Source organism: Lolium perenne, chromosome 5, assembly GCF_019359855.2.
Source record: "Lolium perenne isolate Kyuss_39 chromosome 5, Kyuss_2.0, whole genome shotgun sequence".
NCBI classification, from domain to species: Eukaryota; Viridiplantae; Streptophyta; class Magnoliopsida; order Poales; family Poaceae; genus Lolium; species Lolium perenne.
The window spans coordinates 91,925,827-91,949,209 of NC_067248.2; the positions used below are offsets into that span (position 1 = coordinate 91,925,827).

The following is a 23,383-nucleotide window of genomic DNA, read 5'->3' on the forward strand; positions in this document are numbered from 1 at the left end:
AAAGAAGCATATGTCATAGCAATAGGATCATCAAGATCATGCATGCACTCATAAGTCATCATGTCCACTAGTGGGATCATGGCATCATCAACACCCATATGCATACCTTTGTAGTCCCGCTCATATGAGGTAGGTGTTGTGGAAGTGGTAGGCTTCATGCGGCCTCCATGTTCATCTTCAAGAAAGCATGGTGTGATATCATCATCTTCATGCACCATGTACATTTTCTCCATGATCGGCGTCTCGTCATCCATGGAACCTAATGAGACACAAGGAAACACACTAGAGGTAGAGGGTAAGATGTTAGAATTGAAAATGGCCTCACATGACCTATCAACTACCACTCTCATCTCACTTGGTGTATCACTCATGCTCTCGAAGTGGAGGCACTCATCAAGCTCACATATAGTGGAGTCACTCATCTCACATATAGTGGAGTCGCTCATCTCACATATAGTGGAGTCCCTCATCTCCATGGCAATGGCGTCGTCGATGTCCGAGCAACCTAGCAAAGAGGAAGACAACACAAGAGGAGTAGAGGTTGAGTTGTTAGAAATCCAAGTGTCCTCACTCAACTCATGGGGTGTGTCACTCATGCTCTCAAGGTGTTTGAAGTATGCGTTGCACTCGGCTTTATCTTTGGGTGTCATTTGGGCTTCTCGAGCATCTAGCTTGGCGAAGTATGCTCTCATCTCGGCTTGCTCTAGTGGGGTCATCATGTGTATCTCTCACTAGGATAGGTGTATATGTATGGTGGAAGGAAAACTACACAAGTATCTCACCTTTCAAGAAAGTATCGGAAAAATGGTTCAAATCAAGAGCAAAGTCGAAATGTATCGGGGTTACTCACACACACACTCAAAGCACACGCAAAAGGCTAAGAACTCTATATGTGGTGGGTAAGGAGTGGATAGAAAACGAAAAAGATCAACGGAAAAGTCTATTGTCAAATGTGGGTAAGATCCAAAGTCAAATGTCAAAAGTGGTGATCTATGTCAAGGAAAAGACGGAAACACACACAACGGAGAACAATGGGGTTAGCGCGACCAAGGAAGTGAGCAAGTAACAAAGATGGTCCTAACGAAGACTATATGCTCGGTGTCACGCCAACACAAGAGAGACCGTAGCTTGGTTGCACAAGATAGAAGCAAAAAGATTTGCACAAGGGCCACTCTTCTCTTATCTCTCTTAGTGCTCACAAACTTTGCACTCTTTTTGTATCGGTGGACACACACTCTTTTTCTATTCCTTTTTCCTTTTCTCTTTTTTTCACTTTTTTTTTCTATGCTTAGAAGCTTTATTTTTCTATGTATATGTCACGTTTTTCTTCTTTTGTGTATCTTTCTCACCGAGCTTGCTTCGGAGCTTTGCTCAACACAACGCGCACACACACCCTCTCACGGTCGTGACACTTGTGCAATGCTTCGCAACACTCGGAAAACTACTCTCGATAGGATAGGTACACAAAGAAAAGAAACGGGGCTACAAGGTGTAAGGGGAGGCAAGTTATACCTATTGACGTTAGGCGGTGTCAAGCACACGAACTTGCGATGATGGTGATGACGATGGTGTCGAAGATGCGCCGGAATACGGGGTGCCGATGCCGTTGTCGCGGTGTTGATGTAGGCGCGAAGCGGTTCTCACGGTCCAAGGGCACTCCAAAACGGAAACCGGGCAAATTAAGTCAATGCCCGAAAAGTTGGGTCAAAACGAGCGGTCAAAATTTGGGGTCCAAAAATCATCAAAAATTAGACGTAGACTATGTAGAGTTGTTGGAGGATGTTGTTAAAATTTGGAGTCTAACGGGCTCCGGAAAGTTGTCAAAATTTGAGGCAAAAAGAGGAGTCAAATGGGCTCGGGAAAATTGTCAAAATTTGGAGTCAAGATGGTGGAATTATGGTCAAAATTTGAGGTCAAACGGGTTCCGGAAAGTTGTCAAAAGTTGGGTCAAAGTTGGGATCAAAAGTTGCTGAAATGGGGTCAAAAAAATTGCACGGGCGGAAATTCCGGTCTACTTCCGGCCAACTTCCGAAAATACACAGCGTGTATCCAGGGTGTTACTGCGACCAAATCTGCTAATTTCGGAACAAGGCCGGAACAAGGCCGGAAGTTCCGGTCATTCCGGCTGACCGGAAGTACCGGTTGGTTTGAACGGAAGTTCCGGTCTCACTTTTTCTGCGCTGAAGAAAAATTGGCTGTGCGATTTGCTTGGTGGCGGCGCTGGTTGCGGGAGATGGCTGTTCGATCTGGCCTGTTGTGCGTGGAGCAGGAGCTGGCGGCTGCTGCGAGCAGGGCCAGGAGCGCGCGGCTTGAGCGTGCGCCTGCGAGGCGGGCAAGTGGAGCGGCGGTTTGCTGCTGCTGTTGTGGGCCTGGAGGCGTGGATGGGTGCGGGCGGCCAGCGAGCGAGGCGGTTGGCGGGGCCTGCGCGCGAGCGGCCGACGATGTGGTGGCGATGCTGCTCTGTTAGCGGAGGCGTGATGCTGATGGTGGAGCGCTCGGGCGGATGCTGCAGGGGCGCGGGGCCTGGGCGAGGCGAGCGTGGAGCGGAGGCGATGGCAGATGGAGGCGGGCTGGTGGCGAGCGGAGGCACGGCAGCAGGTGCGGCCTTGGGCGGTTGCGAGGCGGCGGATTGGTGGGGTCGGGCCTGCGCGCGCGCGGACGTTGACCAGATGGAGTTCGTCCCCGATGAACTGTTGTTGAGGAAAACGAGCCAAAAATAGTCAGATCTGCACGAAATTAATGGAATTGGACAGCAAAATGATGGTGGATTTGTAGATCAGCACCAAAGACATGAAATCAGTGGGTCAAAACCACAAAAAACGCAACAAATTCGCAGATCCAATTTTGAGCTATTTTTTGGGGCAATTTTTGGGGAAAATTTTTAGGCGAAATTGGAGAGATTCGAGGGTCAAATTCGTGGCAACCTTTGCTCTGATACCATATGAACAAGCCCTAAGGGCTCGGTTGTGGCCCGATCTCACGAATTGACCAAGAACAAGAGGGGGTGAGGGATGAACACGAAGAACACGGCGAAGAACTAGATGAACACACGCAAACACACGCCAACCCGATACAATTCCGGTTTACTCCCGATAGCCCGAACCACTATCCCGATAGAATCTCTCAAGGGAGAGACACGCGGTAAAATCCCCGAGAGGAAGATCGGTATACGATCGGTAGAATCACACGAGTGAGAGACCGGTGGTTGAATCACAAGTGTGAGAGACTAATCATATAAGGAGTGCCTTGTACAATAGATTTGGGTAAATCTAAGGAGGGGGTTTCCCTAATCCCAAAGGGATGGTGGAGGCATCAGCCAAATTCTAGTTCATCAACTCTATCCTAATGAAGGGGGAGGTAGGAGCCTATATATAGGGAGCCACTAAAGGAGGGGTAGTTTAGGCATACATAGGAATAAAGGTAGGTTACATGGGCTAAGCCCCAAGTGTTGGACACGCATGGGTAGGGCGGATTATCCGGCCTTGGTTGGGGCGGATAATCCGGCCCCGGAAGTGATGCTTCATGCGGCTTCTTCTTGGCGACCTCGGACGACATTTCTTCCTTCTTCTCTTCCATGCCTCCGTGACCTCGGCCTTGAGTGTGGTTCTTGTCGTTGATGTACATGATGAAGCGAAGACCGTAGGTCGGGCTGCATCACACCCTCTCACGTTCGTGACACTTGTGCAATGCTTCGCAACGCTCGGAAAGCCACTCTCAATGGGATAGGTACGCAAATGAAGAAAGTTTGGCTACAAGGTGTAAGGGGAGCAAGTTATACCTAGTGAAAAGGTTAGGCGGTGTCGAAGTTGCGCCGGAATCCGGGTGCCGAAGGTGTCGCCGCGGTGTTGATGTAGACGCGGAAGCTTGGTAGACAATCCTTGCACTCCAAAACGGAAACCGAGCAAATTAAGTCAATGGCCGAAAAGTTGGGTCGAAACAAGCGGTCAAAAGTTGGGTTCCAAAAATTACGGAAAAGGTGTCAAAATTAGATTCACAATATTGTGAGATGGCTGTAAAATTTTGGAGTCAAACGGGCGCCGAAAAGTTGTCAAGATTTGGGTCAAAAAAATTGGACCCAAATTGAACGAAAATTGGGTCAAAACCGGTCCAGGAGCCGGTTGGACCGGGTCTGGGGTCGGACCATCCGGCGTGCCGCCCGGTTGGCTCCGATCCGAGCTGAGCAATGCGTAGTGGAAATTGGAAATCAAGTGCGGGGCAGAGCTGAGCTAGATGGAGCTGGCTGCGCGCTTGGTCGAATTGCAAGGAAGGTGGGGCGGCGAGCTGAGGCAGGGGCAAGCGGAGGCGGCACGATGCGGAGCGGAGCGAGCAGGGCCAGCGAAGCTGGAGGCGAGTGCGGCCAGCTGGGTGTGCCTTGCGGGCGAGCTGGGAGGTGGCCTGGAGGCGTGGCGTGAGCGGGGCGAGCCGCTCGATGGAGGCGTGCTGGTGGTGATGCGGCCCGGTGGCGTGTTGTGGCTGGGCTGCGCGGGAGCGCTGTGGGCAGGTAGGTGGCCGTGGCTTGCGCGGGCGGGCGGCCGCTGCTGCTTGGGCGCGCGATGGTGAGGAGCAAGGCGAGCGAAATCGAGTCTGGTGCGCGAGGCGAGCTGCTGGGCTTGCGCGATGCGGGCGATCAGGGACTCAGGGGAGCTGCTGCCGCGCGGGTGAGATCGAGCGGAGCCTGGCGGCGGTTGGCGAGAGGAGCAGCGCGGGGCGGTGGATGGTGGCCCGGGCCGAGATGGAGGATAGGGGATCGAGTTTGGCGGCGTTGACCTGCACAGGATGAACAGCTTGTGCTCTTCTCAAGAACACAGCGGAAAAGGGAGGCCAAAATCCTCAGATTTGCACGGAAGTGGATGAAACTGATGGGGAAAAAATGGGGGATTAATAGATCAACACTAGAAACACCAGATCCGTGGACCAAAACCACAAAAAACGCAACAAATTCGGAGATCAATTTTTGAGCTATTTTTTGGGGTAATTTTTGGCGAAAATTGGCAAAATTGGGAGGTCAAATTCGTGGCAACATGTGCTCTGATACCATATGAACAAGCCCTAAGGGCTCGGTTGTGGCCCGATCTCACGAATTGACCAAGAACAAGAGGGGGCGAGGGAGAACACGAAGAACACGGCGAAGAACACGGCGAACGCACGCAACACAACCCGATACAATTCCGGTTTACTCCCGATAGGTCGAACCACTATCCCGATAGAATCCCTGAAGGAGAGACACGAGGTAGAATCCCCGAGAGAAAGACCGATATACGATCTATGGAGTCACACGTGTGAGAGACCGCGGTAGAATCAAAAGCGCGAAAGATAAATCATATAAGGAGTGCCTTGATACAACTCATAGATTTGTGTCTAAGAGAGGAGGGGGTTTCCCTAATCCCAAAGGGATGGTGGAGGCATAAGCCAAGTTCTCACTCAAGTTATGTCTAACCTAATGAAGGTGGGGGTGGGTGCCTATTTATAGGGAGCCACTAAGGAGGGTAGTTTAGGGAAATAAGGGGGTACATGGGCCTTGGCCCGAATTGACTTGTGGCAGGCGCCTTCTCTTCTTGGCGACCTCGGACACTCTTCTTCCTTCTTCTCTTCCATGCCTCCGTGACCTCGGCCTTGAGTGTGGTTCTTGACGTTGACGCACATGATGAAGCGAATACCGTAGGTCGGGCTGCATCATGGTTGGTGTGAGCTGATTATGAGTATCCTCAAGTGTCAAAGAATCCATTGCAAATGCCAAAGATGAAATGAGAAATCCAAAGGAGAGCAACTTTTGGTGTGACGTGTGGCACAAGGTGCATAAGGTGTCTCTCACATGTATGACATGATCCTTGAGGTTCTCGGAGTGTATGATGATATCATCAATACGTACAACAACCATTGTGCCAACAAGATGTTTCAAGATATGTTGCATAAGAAACAAAAGAGGTGACGAGGAATTGGACCAAACCGGAAGCTCGACAAGAAATATTGGAAACACACGATGGCGAAGGCGTTGGGAAACATACCCTTTGGTTTGAATCCCGCGGGTTTGGTGATGGAGTTTGTCCTTGGTGGGGTAGCTCTCGATGGCCCGTGTCGTCAACTCATGCTCCGTGGCGGTGGATGTTGTCGTTCGGGTACCTATACACACAATGGAGAAAGCAAAAAAGCGTGTGTGCATGGTAGATGAATACATCATCCATCATGATGTTCCATGTCTTGTGCACATCACCATTAGTGTCAAGCAAGATAGTATGGAATGCATGGTGATGATGCATATGGCAAGAAGGTGCATTCATGGCATGTGGTAACTTAGGATCATCAAAAATTGAGAAGGCTATGGGGGCCATCTCATGGACAATGAAATAAGCATTCTTGCATACCAAGCATAAGAAAGAGTCATTATTCACAATCTTGGATGCAAGGAACATGGAATAGTGTAAACATTTTGGGCAAAGCATGTTTAACATGTTATCATTGTTGTCGACAACCCTATGGAAAGAGCAAGTGTTCATTAAGGGTGTCACAACACAAGCATTAGCATCATCATTTTTATTGCAAGCAATACATGGTAAAGAGTAATTGTTCGACATATTGCAAGCAATAGGAGAGAAAGTGATAAGGGCTAAGCCCAAGGATGTGCCCGATCTTCACGGATTTGAAGGGATTCGTGGGGGTAGGTGGATGAACGCGATGAACACGTGGGGGAATCGTGGGGATACAACACACACACGCACACAAGTCGAGTTTTCCCTCGTTGGCTCGAAACACCAACTCGATAGAGGTTGCGAGAAAAGACCTCCCGGTAGAAGTCCCGCAAAGAGATCGACAAAACGAAGCTCGGGAGATCTAGAAGGGCGAAAAGACCGGAAGGTTTGATAGAAGTGCAAGCAAAAGACCAAATAGGTAGAAGTGCAAGCAAAAGATCAAACAAACGATAGAAGTCGCCAAAGAGATCTTCACGAGTCGATAAGGAGCCCGGGTGGGGATACAATATCATAGATCTAGGTAGGACAATCTCCGGGAGTTACTGATCTTGCGGATGCACGATCAGCCTGACCAGCGAGGGTCTTAATTCCTACCTGAAATCGAGAACAAGTAAGAACTCAGAATATTGCGGATGAAAGATGAAAGCTTTATTGAATAAGGTGGGATTCCGAATAGTCGGTCTTGTTCTGGGCGTTGGCCTCAAAAGAAGTACACGAGAGTTGCAGCAATGGCTAACTTTTAATCTAATCAAAATCCCCGTCTAAACGTGACGGCAATGGAGGTATTTAAAGGAGGAAAAGGTGGGGTTTCGACCAGCCATACGTATGGTGGTCGAACCAAACCCTAGAAGGCCTTTCCCCCTTCAATACGGACTCTAAAAAGTGGCTGACTTAATTCCTGCGAAAATGACATGGGCCTGGCCCAAAACTAAAGGTGATGCAGCACCATATTATGCTATGGACGAAATTATGAAGTGGAGAACTCTATATTTCGTCCATGTCTTCATCTCTTCTTATGGTGGCTTCAAAGTTCTGAAATCTCCACTTGTGGCGTCATCTTCAATCCTCAAGTGCTTGCTGCCATCTCCTCCATGCGTGATCATGCTCCAATGCTTGTCCTCCTCATCCATGCTAGGTCCATCATTCCTAAGAGTAACAAACATATCTGATTTAGGCAGCATCATATTCTCATGTATATGAGGAATAGTTCCAAGAAACGAAAGTACCTGATAGTTAAGTTGTTTGGCACGAGCTCGAGTGATTGGTCCTTGTATTTGTGTGGCTGTAGGTACAGCGGTTGTATCCATAGATGGGATGTCCTCATCATGCCCCCCTTCTTGAATTGAAGTCGTCCTCGACGCAATCTCATCTTCTTCACCAAAGTAAGGCTTCAAATCTGCAATGTTAAATGTAGGACTTACCGGACCCAATTCTGCAGGAAGCTCAAGTTTATATGCATTATCATTTATTTTCTCTAACACCTTAAAAGGACCAGCGGCACGAGGCATTAACTTAGACTTGCGCAATGCAGGAAAACGATCTTTGCGCAAATGTAACCAAACAAGATCACCAACATCAAACACAACATGCTTTCTTCCTCTATCCCCAGCAATTTTATACTTAGCATTCATGCGTTCTATGTTGTCTTTAGTAGTCTCATGCAATTTTAATATCAATTCAGCATGTTGTGTAGCATCCAAATCATTTTGCACCGAAGATGGTAAAGGCAATAAATCAATAGGTGCACGTGGAACAAAACCATACACAATCTCAAAAGGGCACATCTTAGTGGTAGAATGCAGCGAACGATTGTAAGCAAATTCAATATGAGGCAAACACTCTTCCCACAATTTTAAGTTCTTCTTCAAAACAGCCCGCAGCATAGTAGATAATGTTCTATTTACTACTTCAGTTTGTCCATCAGTTTGGGGATGACATGTAGTACTAAACAGCAATTTAGTCCCCAACTTAGCCCATAAACATCTCCAAAAGTGGCTAAGAAATTTCGTATCACGATCAGAAACAATAGTATTTGGCACACCATGTAAACGCACAATTTCGCGAAAGAACAAATCAGCAACATGTGTAGCATCATCAGTTTTGTGACATGGAATAAAGTGTGCCATCTTAGAAAACCTATCCACAACAACAAAGATACTATCCCTCCCCTTACGTATACGAGGCAAACCCAAAACAGAAATCCATAGAAATATCCTCCCAAGGTACACTAGGAACAGGAAGAGGCATATATAAACCATGTGGATTAAGTCGAGACTTAGCTTTTTGACATGTAGTGCAGCGTGCCACAAATCTCTCAACATCTCGACGCATACGTGGCCAAAAGAAGTGTGCAGCAAGTACATCCTCCGTCTTCTTCACACCAAAATGTCCCATCAATCCTCCTCCATGCGCCTCCTGCAACAACAAAAGACGAACGGAACTATCTGGGATGCATAGCTTGTTAGCACGGAACACAAATCCATCATTGAGGACGAATTTGTTCCATGTTCTACCATCTTTACAATTCAGCAACACATCTTTAAAATCAGCATCATTCAAGTATTGTTCCTTTATGGTTTCTAATCCAAAAATCTTGAAGTCAAGTTGAGATAGCATAGTATAACGGCGCGACAAAGCATCAGCAATAACATTATCTTTACCCTTTTTATGTTTGATAACATAAGGAAAAGACTCAATAAACTCAACCCACTTTGCATGGCGGCGATTCAACTTAGCTTGACTACGAATATGCTTCAAAGATTCATGATCAGAATGTATAACAAATTCTTTAGGCCATAAATAATGTTGCCAAGTTTGTAATGTCCGAACCAACGCATATAATTCTTTATCATAAGTAGAATAATTCAGACTAGGCCCACTCAATTTCTCACTAAAATATGCAACAGGTTTGCCCTCTTGTAATAACACACCTCCTAAACCAATTCCACTAGCATCACATTCAAGCTCAAAAGTCTTATTGAAATCAGGAAGTTGGAGTAATGGAGCATGTGTTAACTTATCTTTCAGTATCATGAAGGCGTCTTGTTGTGCATCGCCCCACACAAAGGGCACATCCTTCTTTGTAAGCTCATTCAGCGGCGCAGCAATGGATCCAAAATCTTTCACAAAGCGCCTATAGAAACCAGCGAGGCCAAGAAAACTCCTCACTTGTGTGACCGTCTTTGGCTGCGGCCAATTCTCAATTGCCTCAATCTTGGCTGGATCAACTTCAATTCCCTGCGCAGTAACAACATAGCCAAGAAACGCAACTCGATTGGTGCAAAAGGTGCACTTCTCAAGATTACCATACAAACGTGCATCACGTAAAGCATTGAAAACAGCACGTAAAAGATCCAAATGTTCCTCCAAAGATTTGCTATAAATCAGAATATCATCAAAGTATACCACCACAAAACGTCCAATAAAAGCACGTAAAACTTCGTTCATCAGTCTCATGAAAGTACTAGGTGCATTAGTTAAACCAAAAGGCATTACTAACCACTCATATAAACCGAACTTAGTTTTAAACGCTGTTTTCCATTCATCTCCTAATTGCATACGAATCTGGTGGTAACCACTACGCAAATCAACTTTAGAGAACATAATAGAACCACTCAATTCATCAAGCATATCATCTAAACGAGGTATAGGATGACGGTAACGAATGGTAATATTATTAATAGATCTACAATCAGTACACAAGCGTGAAGAACCATCCTTCTTAGGTACCAAGATAATAGGAACAGCACATGGACTAAGAGACTCACGAATGTAACCTTTATCTTGGAGAACCTGAATTTGTCGCTGAATCTCTTTGGTCTCTTCAGGATTGGTACGATATGGCGCACGGTTGGGCAGCGAAGCACCTGGAATCAAGTCAATCTGGTGTTCTATCCCACGGACAGGTGGTAGTCCAGGTGGTACATCTTGTGGGTACACATCAATGAACTCCTGCAAAAGGTTAGCAACCGCAGGTGGCAAAGAAGGAGGCATATCCTCAAATGAAAACAGAACTTCTTTGCAAATAATAGCATAGCATTGAGTAGTGTTCACATCAAGTTCAGCAATATCAGATTTGCTAGCAAGCAAACAAGGATTTTTCAAACGAATTTCAGTAGCATGGTTTGAATCAGATTTAGTATTAGTCTTATGTGGCACAAAATCTGCAGCAACAATCTGATTCTCACTCTTAATTTTCTCCTCGTTTTTTACTCTACTAGCTCTAGCAAGATCATCTTTTAGTATTTGTTCAGGAGTCATAGGTTTGAGACCAATTTTCTTTCCATCATGCATAAGAGAATACTGATTAGTTTTACCATTATGAACCGATTCTCTATCAAATTGCCAAGGTCTACCAAGTAACAAAGAACAAGCTTGCATAGGTACAACATCACAATCCACAAAATCAGAATATGTACCAATAGTAAAATGCACACGTGTAATTCTTGTTACCTTGAGCTTCCGAGAGCTCTCAAACCATTGAATGTAATATGGATGTGTGCGCTGTCTTGTAGGAAGAGAAAGCTTCTCCACCATGTCAACGCTAGCCAGATTATTGCAGCTCCCTCCATCAATGATGATCCTTATAGCTCGCTCTTTGACAACGCCTCTTGTTTGGAACAGATTGTGGCGTTGATCATGCTCAGCTTTGCTCAATTGCACGCTCAACACACGTTGTGCAACTAAGCTCCTGTATTGATCAGCGATGTCAGCTTCCATTACCTCCATCTCTCTCTCAGAATCAGAATTGGCACCATCACGTGCAGCAATAAGGGCCAATGTATCTTCATCAAAGTCACTTGCAGAATCATATTCGCCATCTTCACGCACCAACATCACACGCTTGGTTCGGCATTCTCTCTCTATGTGTCCAAAACCCAAGCATTTGCGACATTGTATGTCGCGCGTCTTCCCCGTGGAGGCCATCGAAGATGAACTCCGAGGAGGACCAGCAGATGGTGGTGAAGTAGCAGCCGGTGGTGCTCGTGATGTAGGCGCGGTGTACTTGGAGGTAGAAGGTGCTGGTGTAGCCCCACGAGATTGTGGCGCTGATTGTCGCGTAGTCCATGACGATGTACGACCTGCGAAACATTAGCTTTTCTCCATGGTGGTTGACGATCCTGCACTTCACGTTCAGCTTTGCAAGCAAGATGAAACAAGCGAGTAATAGTGTTGTACTCCTTATAATCTAAAATATGCTGAATCTCTTTATTCAAACCACCAAAGAAACGTGCAAGCATAGCCTCATTATCCTCTACAATACCACGACGAATCATGCCGGTTGCAATTTTTGATAATAGTCTTCTACTGAGAATTTTTCCCTTGTTCTAAGCGAGACAATTTTTTAAGCAAATCACGCTGATAATGTGGAGGAACAAAAGCAGTACGCATAGCAAGTTTTAAACCAACCCAGGTAGTAGGAATATTAGCATGATGTACTCTACAATGTTCAGACCACCAAATAGATGCAAAATCTGTAAACTCACAAGTAGCAGCACTAACACGCAAGTGATCAGGATATTTCAAACATGCAAAGCGTTGTTCTACTTCCAATTCCCATGTAAGATATGCATCAGGATTATATCTACCCTCAAATGGCGGAATATTCAGTTTCAGTTTAGCAACATGATCATCATCATTACGTACCGGGCGGGGAGGTGGTCGAGCGTGGCGGTTCAGCTGCCGTGGACGACCAGGTGCGGGTTGTTGGACCTCCTCGTCATCCAGCACGTTCTCATCTACTTGCTCATCCTCGTTCCGCCATAGTCCTCGTATCCTTCATCAGAAGGCGCGTCATGTGCGGCTGCTGCAGCAGGAGCGGTACCCGCCGGAACGTCCGCACGAGGAACGCGGCGTGCGCGGCGCTGCACGTTGGCGCGAGGTGGCGGTAATCGAGTCAACAACTCCTGGAACTTGGCGTCGAGCTTGGAGTTGAAAGCTGCCTCGAGGCCCTCTATCTTGTCCAGCGCGTCGGTGAGTTTGGCGTCAACATCACCAAGGCGCCCATCCACGTCGGTTGCATGCCCGCCCAAAAGGTGGAGGAAGTGAGCATGCATCTCTGCATTCGTCATCGTATCCGGGTCAACGTTCGCCGACTCTGTGCCTGTCATGGTTAGTACAGAAAAAGCACAAATGTATATGCCTACAAACTACGGAATATGGTGGTTCACGCGCAATTCGTCAAGCAAAATACAAAGCTCTTACAAGTCCTTACCAAACAGGAGGAAGGCGATGTAACAACCAACAAGGATCAGCGTCTCCAAAGATTGCCAAAGCGATTACCAAGTGTCGACACAGTGCACGTGGAGACAATATGTAGAGCTGTAGGAAGGCTAATATGGTAGCAAAACAGCAATTGTCAAAACAGCGATGCAGTATTGAAAGTATGCTCAACGACGGTACTGTGCTGGTCCTAGGCTAGACCGTACTAGAGACGCGAGCCTAGAACACTAACGAGGTCACGGCGCGGCACACAAGCAACTAGCAGTGATGAGGTGGCGATGATGTGGCGACGCGAGGTGCGAAAAATCACTATGATGGCAAGTGTCTCAAATTGATCCCCAAGGTCTAAAAACAGTATAGCCTCAGAAATTTTTTTTTGTCCAAATTTCTGGAAAGTGCTCCGGAAAGCGCGCAGGCGCCAAAAAAATGTCGCTATAACGGCCAGTGGCGAAAAGTGATCGCCAAGGTGAAAAACCAATGTAGCCAGAGAATTTTTTTTTTTTTTTTTTTTGCTCCTTCCAATTCTTTACTGGCGGCCGAAACTTATCTCACGAAATTTTTTCTACAGCCCAGACGAAAATAGAAGGTAACAGCTAAGTAGGAAAAACAATAAAACCTAATTCTACACGGACTCTGTCGTGGCAGAGAAACAGCACGAATCTGTGTCGCAGTGGAAGACAGGGTATATGGCAGATGTATATGGCTGTGGCGGAAGTATATGGTGGTTGTATATGGCAATGGCGGAAGTATATGGTGGGTGTATATGGCGGTGATCTGCGTATGGTGCGAGCGGGCGGCGGCGGCGTGACTAATATGACCAGAACTCGAAACTCTAAAGGAACTAGACGCTAAGACCAGCAACTCGACACGAAGATGCAGACACAAATTCAACTATGCAAAACTGAAAAGACAATGCAAGGCGTGGCAGGGGGTTTATAGGACGAGATGATCTAAACCCTAACTGTATTTTTGGCTTTTTCGTGGTTTATGGGTATGATGGCAGATGCAATCTACACTAGTAAAACAGTAAAATCTCACCGAGCAACCTGAAATCTGATACCACTTGATAGGGCAAACGTGGCCGATCTTTCGATGAGACGTGGATAACTCGATTTGTTGGTGGAGTTCGTGCTTGACGATCCGACTACACGTGCAAAGCTCGTGCGCCAATGCAATCGCTAGGACAATCTCCGGGAGTTACTGATCTTGCGGATGCACGATCAGCCTGACCAGCGAGGGTCTTAATTCCTACCTGAAATCGAGAACATGTAAGAACTAATATTGCAATCAGAATATTGCGGATGAAAGATGAAAGCTTTATTGAATAAGGTGGGATTCCGCATAGTCGGTCTTGTTCTGGGCGTTGGCCTCAAAAGAAGTACACGAGAGTTGCAGCAATGGCTAACTTTTAATCTAATCAAAATCCCCGTCTAAACGTGACGGCTATGGAGGTATTTAAAGGAGGAAAAGGTGGGGTTTCGACCAGCCATACGTATGGTGGTCGAACCAAACCCTAGAAGGCCTTTCCCCCTTCAATACGGACTCTAAAAAGTGGCTGACTTAATTCCTGCGAAAATGACATGGGCCTGGCCCAAAACTAAAGGTGACGCAGCACCATATTATGCTATGGACGAAATTATGAAGTGGAGAACTCTATATTTCGTCCATGTCTTCATCTCTTCTTATGGTGGCTTCAAAGTTCTGAAATCTCCACTTGTGGCGTCATCTTCAATCCTCAAGTGCTTGCTGCCATCTCCTCCATGCGTGATCATGCTCCAATGCTTGTCCTCCTCATCCATGCTAGGTCCATCATTCCTAAGAGTAACAAACATATCTGATTTAGGCAGCATCATATTCTCATGTATATGAGGAATAGTTCCAAGAAACGAAAGTACCTAATAGTTAAGTTGTTTGGCACGAGCTCGAGTGATTGGTCCTTGTATTTGTGTGGCTGTAGGTACAGCGGTTGTATCAATAGATGGGATGTCCTCATCAGTTCTGGTGAGGGCTAAGCCCGGGGATGTGCCCGATCTTCACGGATTTGAAGGGATTCGTGGGGGGAGGTGGAGGAACGCGAAGAACACGGTGGTAGGTGGGGGTGGATCGGAGATACAAATGCAACGCACACACACAAACCGGTTGTTCTTCGTTGGTCCGATACACCAACCCAATAGAATTGCGAGTTAAAAGATTCACGAGGAGTAGAAGCCCTCACAAAAGATTGGCAATAGAAATCGATAGAGTTCCAAAGAGGAAAAGAGCGCAAAGATAGAATTGCAAATAGCAAAAGATCCAAACACTAGAATTCCTAGAATGGAAGAGATCGACTTAATAGAAGAGTTGATAACTTCGTAGATGGTAGATCTAGAAGGGTTCCCACAAGGGTCAAGAGCAAAGCTCGTGTTTTAGTTTCACATCAATCCTGATCTCAGATCTGAGCCAACTAGGCTATTTATAGTAGGGGGCGAAGGGGTAAGTTACACGCTGAAAAGTATTGTTGTGCTGAAGTTCGGGGTGGCGGAAGTTCCGGCCATCTTGGGCGGAAGTTCCGGTCAGGGGCGGAAGTTCCGGTCCTGGGAGCCGGAAGTTCCGGCCAAGTTCCGGTCAAGTTCCGAAATTGGCCCATTTCCTTGCAGTAACATCCAGGGGCATTTTGGTGGACTTTCGGAACTTGGGCGGAACTTGGGCGGAACTTCCGAGTGGGCGGAAGTTCCGGTCCCTCGGGGCGGAAGTTCCGGCTGGACCCTTTCCTCTGGGCGCTGGACGGCATCTTGGAAGCATCTGGGAGGTATCTGGCCGGAAGTTCCGGTCCTGGAGGGCGGAAGTTCCGGCCTGGGCGCTGTAGCTCCATCTTCATCATTTCCAGCTCTCTCTCCATTGGCTTGGACTCCATGGCTTGTGTCTTGACCGATGTACCTGATTGAACATAGTGTATTTGCATGAAGTAGCAAGCCATCCAAGGGGGTGTCAAACGCATAGGTAGAGAGGAGCGAATTCACCTCTTGGCGTAGCGCTTGGGCTCTAGCTCGTGTCATTGGACCGCGAGGAGGGCTCGTCGGTCTTGAGGCGGTGGTGTCCATAGGCCACCCCGTATCATCTCTCCCCCCCTTGGGAAAGAGTCGTCCTCGACTCTATGTTCTCCTCATCTCCATGATATGGTGAAAGGTCGGACACATTGAATGTGTTGCTCACCAAGTACTTTGACGTTGGGATGTCGACGACGTAGGCGTTGTCGTTGATGCGCTTGAGGACCTTGAAGGGACCATCACCTCGGGGCTTGAGCTTGGAGTTTCTTTCTTGAGGGAAGCGGTCCTTGCGAAGGTGTATCCACACTAGGTCGCCTTCATTGAAGATCCGTGCCTTTTTCTTCAAGTTTAGTCTTGTGGCTTGACGGAGAACTTGTTGCTCGATCGTTGCCCTTGTGTCTTCATGGAGTTGCTTCATGTATTGTGCTCGCTTGTCGATGTCCATGTTCACTTGCTCATGTAGCAGAAGAGGAAGGAGGTCAATCGCCGTAGGTGGTTCAAACCCGTAGACGACCATGAATGGGCTTCTCAATGTTGTAGAGTGCTTGGCGCGGTTGTAGGCAAACTCCGCATGTGGGATGCAATCTTCCCATGCTTTCAAATTCTTCTTGACAAGGACTCGTAATAGCGTGGAGAGGCTTCGGTTCACCACTTCGGTTTGCCCATCGGTTTGGGGGTGCGAGGATGATGAGAACAAAAGCTTGACGTTGAACTTGGCCATTAGTGTCTTCCAAAGATAACTCATGAACTTGACATCTCGGTCGGAGACAATGCTTCTTGGTACACCGTGGAGTCTCACAATTTCCCTAAAAAACAAGGAGGCAATGTGTGAAGCATCATCCGTTCGGGAACATGGTATAAAATGCTACCACAAAGATTGAATCATGACCATATTTAGTTCGAGGTAATCCTAGTACAAAGTTCATGCTTATATCGGACCAAGGAGCATAAGGAATAGGCAACGGTGTATAAAGACCATATGGATTGGAAGAGGACTTAGCTTGTAAGCATGTTGTACACCGACGGCAAAGGCGTTCCACGTCTCGGTACATTCTTGGCCAATAGTAGTGAGTGGATAGCATGGCATATGTCTTCTCTCGTCCAAAGTGACCCATGAGACCACCACCATGCGATTCTTGTAAGAGCAATAGGCGAAGCGAAGACATTGGAACACAAAGTTTGTTGCCCTTGAACAAGAATCCTTGGTGCAAATAGAAATCATCGATGCCCTTTTCAATGGAACACTTTGCAAAAATTGGGCCAAAGAAGGTATCGGAGGCATATTGATCTTTGATTTCATCAAGACCCAACACATGGAAATCCAAACGAGTGAGTAAAAGGGTGAGTTTGCGGGAAAGGGCATCCGCAACGACATTGTCCTTGCCCTTCTTGTATTTGATTACATATGGAAAGGACTCAATGAACTCAACCCATTTTGCATGTCTTTTGTTCAAATTGTGTTGACTTTTCAAATACTTCAAAGATTCATCGTCGGAGTGAATGATGAACTCTTTTGGCCAAAGATAATGTTGCCAAACTTCAAGAACACGAACCAAAGCATAAAGTTCCTTGTCATATATAGGATAGTTGAGGCATGCGCCATCCAACTTCTCGCTATAGTATGCCACGGGTTTTCCATTTTGCATGAGGACACCACCAATTCCAAGGCCACTCGCATCGCATTCTATCTCAAATGTTTTGGCAAAATCGGGAAGAACAAGTAGTGGTGCCTGATACGTCTCCAACGTATCGATAATTTCTTATGTTCCATGCTACTTTATTGATGATACCTACATGTTTTATGCACATTATATGTCATATTTATGCATTTTCTGGAACTAACCTATTAACAAGATGCCGAAGAGCCAGTTGCTGTTTTCTGCTGTTTTTGGTTTCAGAAATCCTAGTAAGGAAATATTCTCGGAATTGGACGAAATCTTCGCCCAGGGTCCTATTTTTGCACGAAGCTTCCAGAAGACCGAAGAGATAACGAAGTGGGGCCACGAGGTGGCCAGACCACAGGGCGGCGCGGCCTGGCCCCTGGCCGCGCGGCCCTGTCATCTGGGCCCCTCGTGTGGCCCCCTGACCTACCCTTCCGCCTACTTAAAGCCTCCGTCGCGAAAACCCCAGTACCGAGAGCCACGATACGGAAAACCTTCTAGAGACGCCGCCGCCGCGAATCCCATCTCGGGGGATTCAGGAGATCGCCTCCGGCACCCTGCCGGAGAGGGGATTCATCTCCCGGAGGACTCTTCATCGCCATGATCGCCTCCGGAGTGATGAGTGAGTAGTTCACCCCTGGACCATGGGTCCATAGCAGTAGCTAGATGGTCGTCTTCTCCTTGTTGTGCTTCATTGTTGGATCTTGTGAGCTGCCTAACATGATCAAGATCATCTATCTGTAATACTATATGTTGTGTTTGTCGGGATCCGATGGATAGAGAATACAATGTTATGGTGATTATCAATCTATTGTTTATGTGTTGTTTATGATCTTGCATGCTCTCCGTTACTAGTAGAGGCTCTGGCCAAGTTTTTACTCTTAACTCCAAGAGGGAGTATTTATGCTCGATAGTGGGTTCATGCCTTCATTGACACCTGGGACAGTGACAGAAAGTTCTAAGGTTGTGATGTGCTGTTGCCACTAGGGATAAAACATTGATTCTATGTCTAAGGATGTAGTTGTCGATTACATTACGCACCATACTTAATGCAATTGTCTGTTGCTTAGCAACTTAATACTGAATGGGGTTCGGATGATAACCTGAAGGTGGACTTTTTAGGCATAGATGCAGTTGGATGGCGGTCTATGTACTTTGTCGTAATGCCCAATTAAATCTCACTATATTTATCATATCATGTGTATGCATTGTTATGCCTTTCTCTATTTGTCAATTGCCCGACTGTAATTTGTTCACCCAACATGCTTTTATCTTATGGGAGAGACACCTCTAGTGAACTGTGGACCCCGGTCCTATTCTTTACATAGCATACAATCTACTGCAATTGTGTTTTACTGTTTTCTTGCAAACAATCATCTTCCACTCGATACGCTTAATCCTTTGTTACAGCAAGCCGGTGAGATTGACAACCTCACTGTTTCGTTGGGGCAAAGTACTTTGGTTTTGTTGTGCAGATTCCACGTTGGCGCCGGAATCCCTGGTGTTGCGCCGCATCACATTTCGCGACCATCAACCTTCAACGTGCTTCTTGGCTCCTACTGGTTCGATTAAACCTTGGTTTCATACTGAGGGAAACTTGCTTCTATACGCATCATACCTTCCACTTGGGGTTCCCAACGGACGTGTGCATCTACGCGTATCAAGCTAAATTTCTGGCGCCGTTGCCGGGGATCTGAAGAAAAGTTACACCACAAAGATTTCTAACTCCCACGTCAACTACACGCCAGCAAGTAAATTTCTGGCGCCGTTGCCGGGAAGATCAAGACACGCTGCAAGGGGAGTCTCCACTTCTCAATCTCTTTACTTTGTTTTTGTCTTGCTTTATTTTATTTACTACTTTGTTTGCTGCACTAAATCAAAATACAAAAAAAATTAGTTGCTAGTTTTACTTTATTTATTGTCTTGCTCTCTATATCGAAAACACAAAAAAAATTAGTTACTTGTCTTTACTTTGTTTGCCTAGTTTACTTTTTGCTTATTGCATCATGTTTCCTTTTAATTTCACCACAAAAGACATACCGGTAGGACGTGGGTCCATAGTTGGGAGAAATAATATAGAAGAATTTTTCAATCATGTTAGTATTACTGAAAATTTTGAAGATAAACACTTGGTAGAACTTGCACCTACCTATGAAATTGCTGCTGCTGCTTTAGTTCGCATGTTGGAAACTAAATTTGTTAATCTCAATCCTATAATCCAACACATGTTTCTCACACTTGGTGATATGGAAGAAGGGGAAAAGAAAGATTTTGTTTTAGAAACCCTTCTTAGAGAATTTGGTGGTCTAGCAAGAGAGGCTAGAAAGGTTTTTGCTAAATTTAATATGCTAGGTTCTCATACCAATTTTATTGGTCTCCTTGAAAAAATGGACATGGATAGAATAAGGTACACTAATAATATTAATGATGGTGGGGAGATCAAAGCACCAATACCATGTAAACTCCTAGCTATGAATGATGCACTAGAAAATAACTATGCTTGGCTTGTTCCTGAAAATTTGTTCGATGAGAGTAGCAAGCCTAAGACTAATGAAAAGGGAGACGCTAAAACTTATATATCAAATATACTATGCTTGGTTGAGAAAACTCCCAACACCCCTGGTTATGATGGTGATGCTTCTTCATTTGAAAATACTTGATTTGCACTTTCTGCGCCTAGCTGAAAGGCGTTAAAGAAAAGCGCTTATGGGAGACAACCCATGTTTTTACTACAGCAATTTTTTTGTTTTGTTGAGTCTTGGAAGTTTTTTACTACTGTAGCAACCTCTCCTTATCATGTTTTTGTGCCAAGTAAAGTTTCTATGCCAAAGTTGATGTTATATTTGGGATCGCTGCGCAGAAACAGCATTGCTGTCTGTCACGAATCTGGGCACAGTTCTCTGTAGAAAATTCAAAAAAATCTGCCAATTTACGAGCGTGATCCTCAGATATGTACGCAACTTTCATTAGTTTTGAGTTTTTCCATTTGAGCAAGTCTGGTGCCAGCTTTAAATTCGTCTTTACGGACTGTTCTGTTTTTGACAGATTCTGCCTTTTATTTCGCATTGCCTCTTTTGCTACGTTGGATTTATTTCTTTGATCCATTAATGTCCAGTAGCTTTATGCAATGTCCAGAAGTGTAAAAAATGATTGTGTCACCTCTGAATGTGTGAATTATTAATTGTGCACTAACCCTCTAATGAGTTTGCTTGAAGTTTGGTGTGAAGGAAGTTTTCAAGGGTCAAGAGAGGAGTATGATATACTATGATCAAGAGGAGTGAAAGCTCTAAGCTTGGGGATGCCCCCGTGGTTCACCCCTGCATATTTTAAGAAGACTCAAGCGTCTAAGCTTGGGGATGCCCAAGGCATCCCCTTCTTCATCGACAACATCATCAGGTTCCTCCCCTGAAACTATATTTTTATTCAATCACATCTTGTGTTCTTTACTTGGAGCGTCGGTTTGTTTTTGTTTTTGTTTTTGTTTGAATAAAATGGATCCTAGCATTCACTTTGTGGGAGAGAGACACGCTCCGCTGTTGCATATGGACACATATGTCCTTAAGCTTTACTCATAATGTTCATGGCGAAGTTTCTTCTTCGTTAAATTGTTATATGGATGGAATTGGAAAATGCTACATGTAGTGATTCTAAAATGTCTTGGATAATGTGATACTTGGCAATTGTTGTGCTCATGTTTAAGCTCTTGCATCATATGCTTTGCACCCATTAATGAAGAAATACATAGAGCTTGCTAAAATCTGATTTGCATATTTGGTCTCTCTAAGGTCTAGATAATATCTAGTATTGAGTTTTGAACAACAAGGAAGACGGTGTAGAGTCTTATAACGTTTACAATATGTCTTTTATGTGAGTTTTGCTATACCTGTTCATCCTTGAGTTTGCTTCAAATAACCTTGCTAGCCTAAACCTTGTATCGAGAGGGAATACTTCTCATGCATCCAAAATCCTTGAGCCAACTACTATGCCATTTGTGTCCACCATACCTACCTACTACATGGTATTTCTCCGCCATTCCAAAGTAAATTGCTTGAGTGCTACCTTTAAAATTCCATCATTCGCCTTTGCAATATATAGCTCATGGGACAAAATAGCCTTAAAAACTATCGTAGTATTGAATATGTACTTATGCACTTTATCTTTTATTAAGTTGCTTGTTGTGCGATAACCATGCTTCTGGGGAACGCCATCAACTATTGTTGAATATCATGTGAGTTGCTATGCATGTCCGTCTTGTCTGAAGGATCTATCATTTTAGTGGTTGGAGCATGCAAAATTGTTAGAGAAGAACATTGGGCCGCTAACTAAAGCCATGAATCATGGTGGAAGTTTCAGTTTTGGACATATATCCTCAATCTCATATGAGAATAATAATCATTGCTACATGCTTATGCATTTAAGAGGAGTCCATTATCTGTTGTCCATGTTGTCCCGGTATGGATGTCTAAGTTGAGAATAATCAAAAGCGAGAAATCCAAAATGCGAGCATTCTCCTTAGACCTTTGTACAGGCGGCATGGAGGTACCCCTTTGTGACACTTGGTTGAAACATGGCATGCAAAGATCCGGTAGTCCAAGTTAAGTAGGACGAGGTGCGGACACTATTAGTATACTATGCATGAGGCTTGCAACTTGTAAGATATAATTTACATAACTCATATGCTTTCTTACTACCGTTGACAAAATTGTTTCATGTTTTCAAAATAAAAGCTCTAGCACAAATACAGCAATCGATGCTTTCCTCTTTGAAGGACCTTTCTTTTACTTTTATTGTTGAGTCAGTTTACCTATCTCCTTCCACCTTAAGAAGCAAACACTTGTGTGAACTGTGCATTGATTCCTACATACTTGCATATTGCACTTGTTATATTACTTTATGTTGACAATATCCATGAGATATACATGTTATAAGTTGAAAGCAACCGCTGAAACTTAATCTTCCTATGTGTTGCTTCAACACCTTTACTTTGATTTATTGCTTTATGAGTTAACTCTTATGCAAGACTTATTGATGCTTGTCTTGAAGTACTATTCATGAAAAGTCTTTGCTATATGATTCACTTGTTTACTCATGTCATTACCTTTGTTTTGATCGCTGCATTCATTACATATGTTTACAAATAGTATGATCAAGATTATGATGGCATGTCACTTCAGAAATTATCTTTGTTATCGTTTTACCTGCTCGGGACGAGCAGAACTAAGCTTGGGGATGCTGATACGTCTCCAACGTATCGATAATTTCTTATGTTCCATGCTACTTTATTGATGATACCTACATGTTTTATGCACATTATATGTCATATTTATGCATTTTCTGGAACTAACCTATTAACAAGATGCCGAAGAGCCATTCTTTGTTTCTGCTGTTTTTGGTTTCAGAAATCCTAGTAAGGAAATATTCTCGGAATTGGACGAAATCTTCGCCCAGGGTCCTATTTTTGCACGAAGCTTCCAGAAGACCGAAGAGATAACGAAGTGGGGCCACGAGGTGGCCAGACCACAGGGCGGCGCGGCCTGGCCCCTGGCCGCGCGGCCCTGTCATCTGGGCCCCTCGTGTGGCCCCCTGACCTACCCTTCCGCCTACTTAAAGCCTCCGTCGCGAAAACCCCAGTACCGAGAGCCACGATACGGAAAACCTTCCAGAGACGCCGCCGCCACGAATCCCATCTCGGGGGATTCAGGAGATCGCCTCCGGCACCCTGCCAGAGAGGGGATTCATCTCCCGGAGGACTCTTCATCGCCATGATCGCCTCCGGAGTGATGAGTGAGTAGTTCACCCCTGGACCATGGGTCCATAGCAGTAGCTAGATGGTCGTCTTCTCCTTGTTGTGCTTCATTGTTGGATCTTGTGAGCTGCCTAACATGATCAAGATCATCTATCTGTAATACTATATGTTGTGTTTGTCGGGATCCGATGGATAGAGAATACTATTGATGCAGCCCGACCTTCGGTCTACACCGCATCATACACTTCATCGCCAAGAGAG

The 23,383-nt window shown here is 45.5% G+C and overlaps 1 pseudogene; it reads right to left on the reverse strand.

The window, feature by feature from the left end:
- Positions 1 to 4,226: 4,226 nt before the first annotated feature.
- LOC139831548 (uncharacterized) overlaps positions 4,227 to 23,383 on the reverse strand; it is a 68,685-nt pseudogene continuing 49,528 nt past the window's right edge.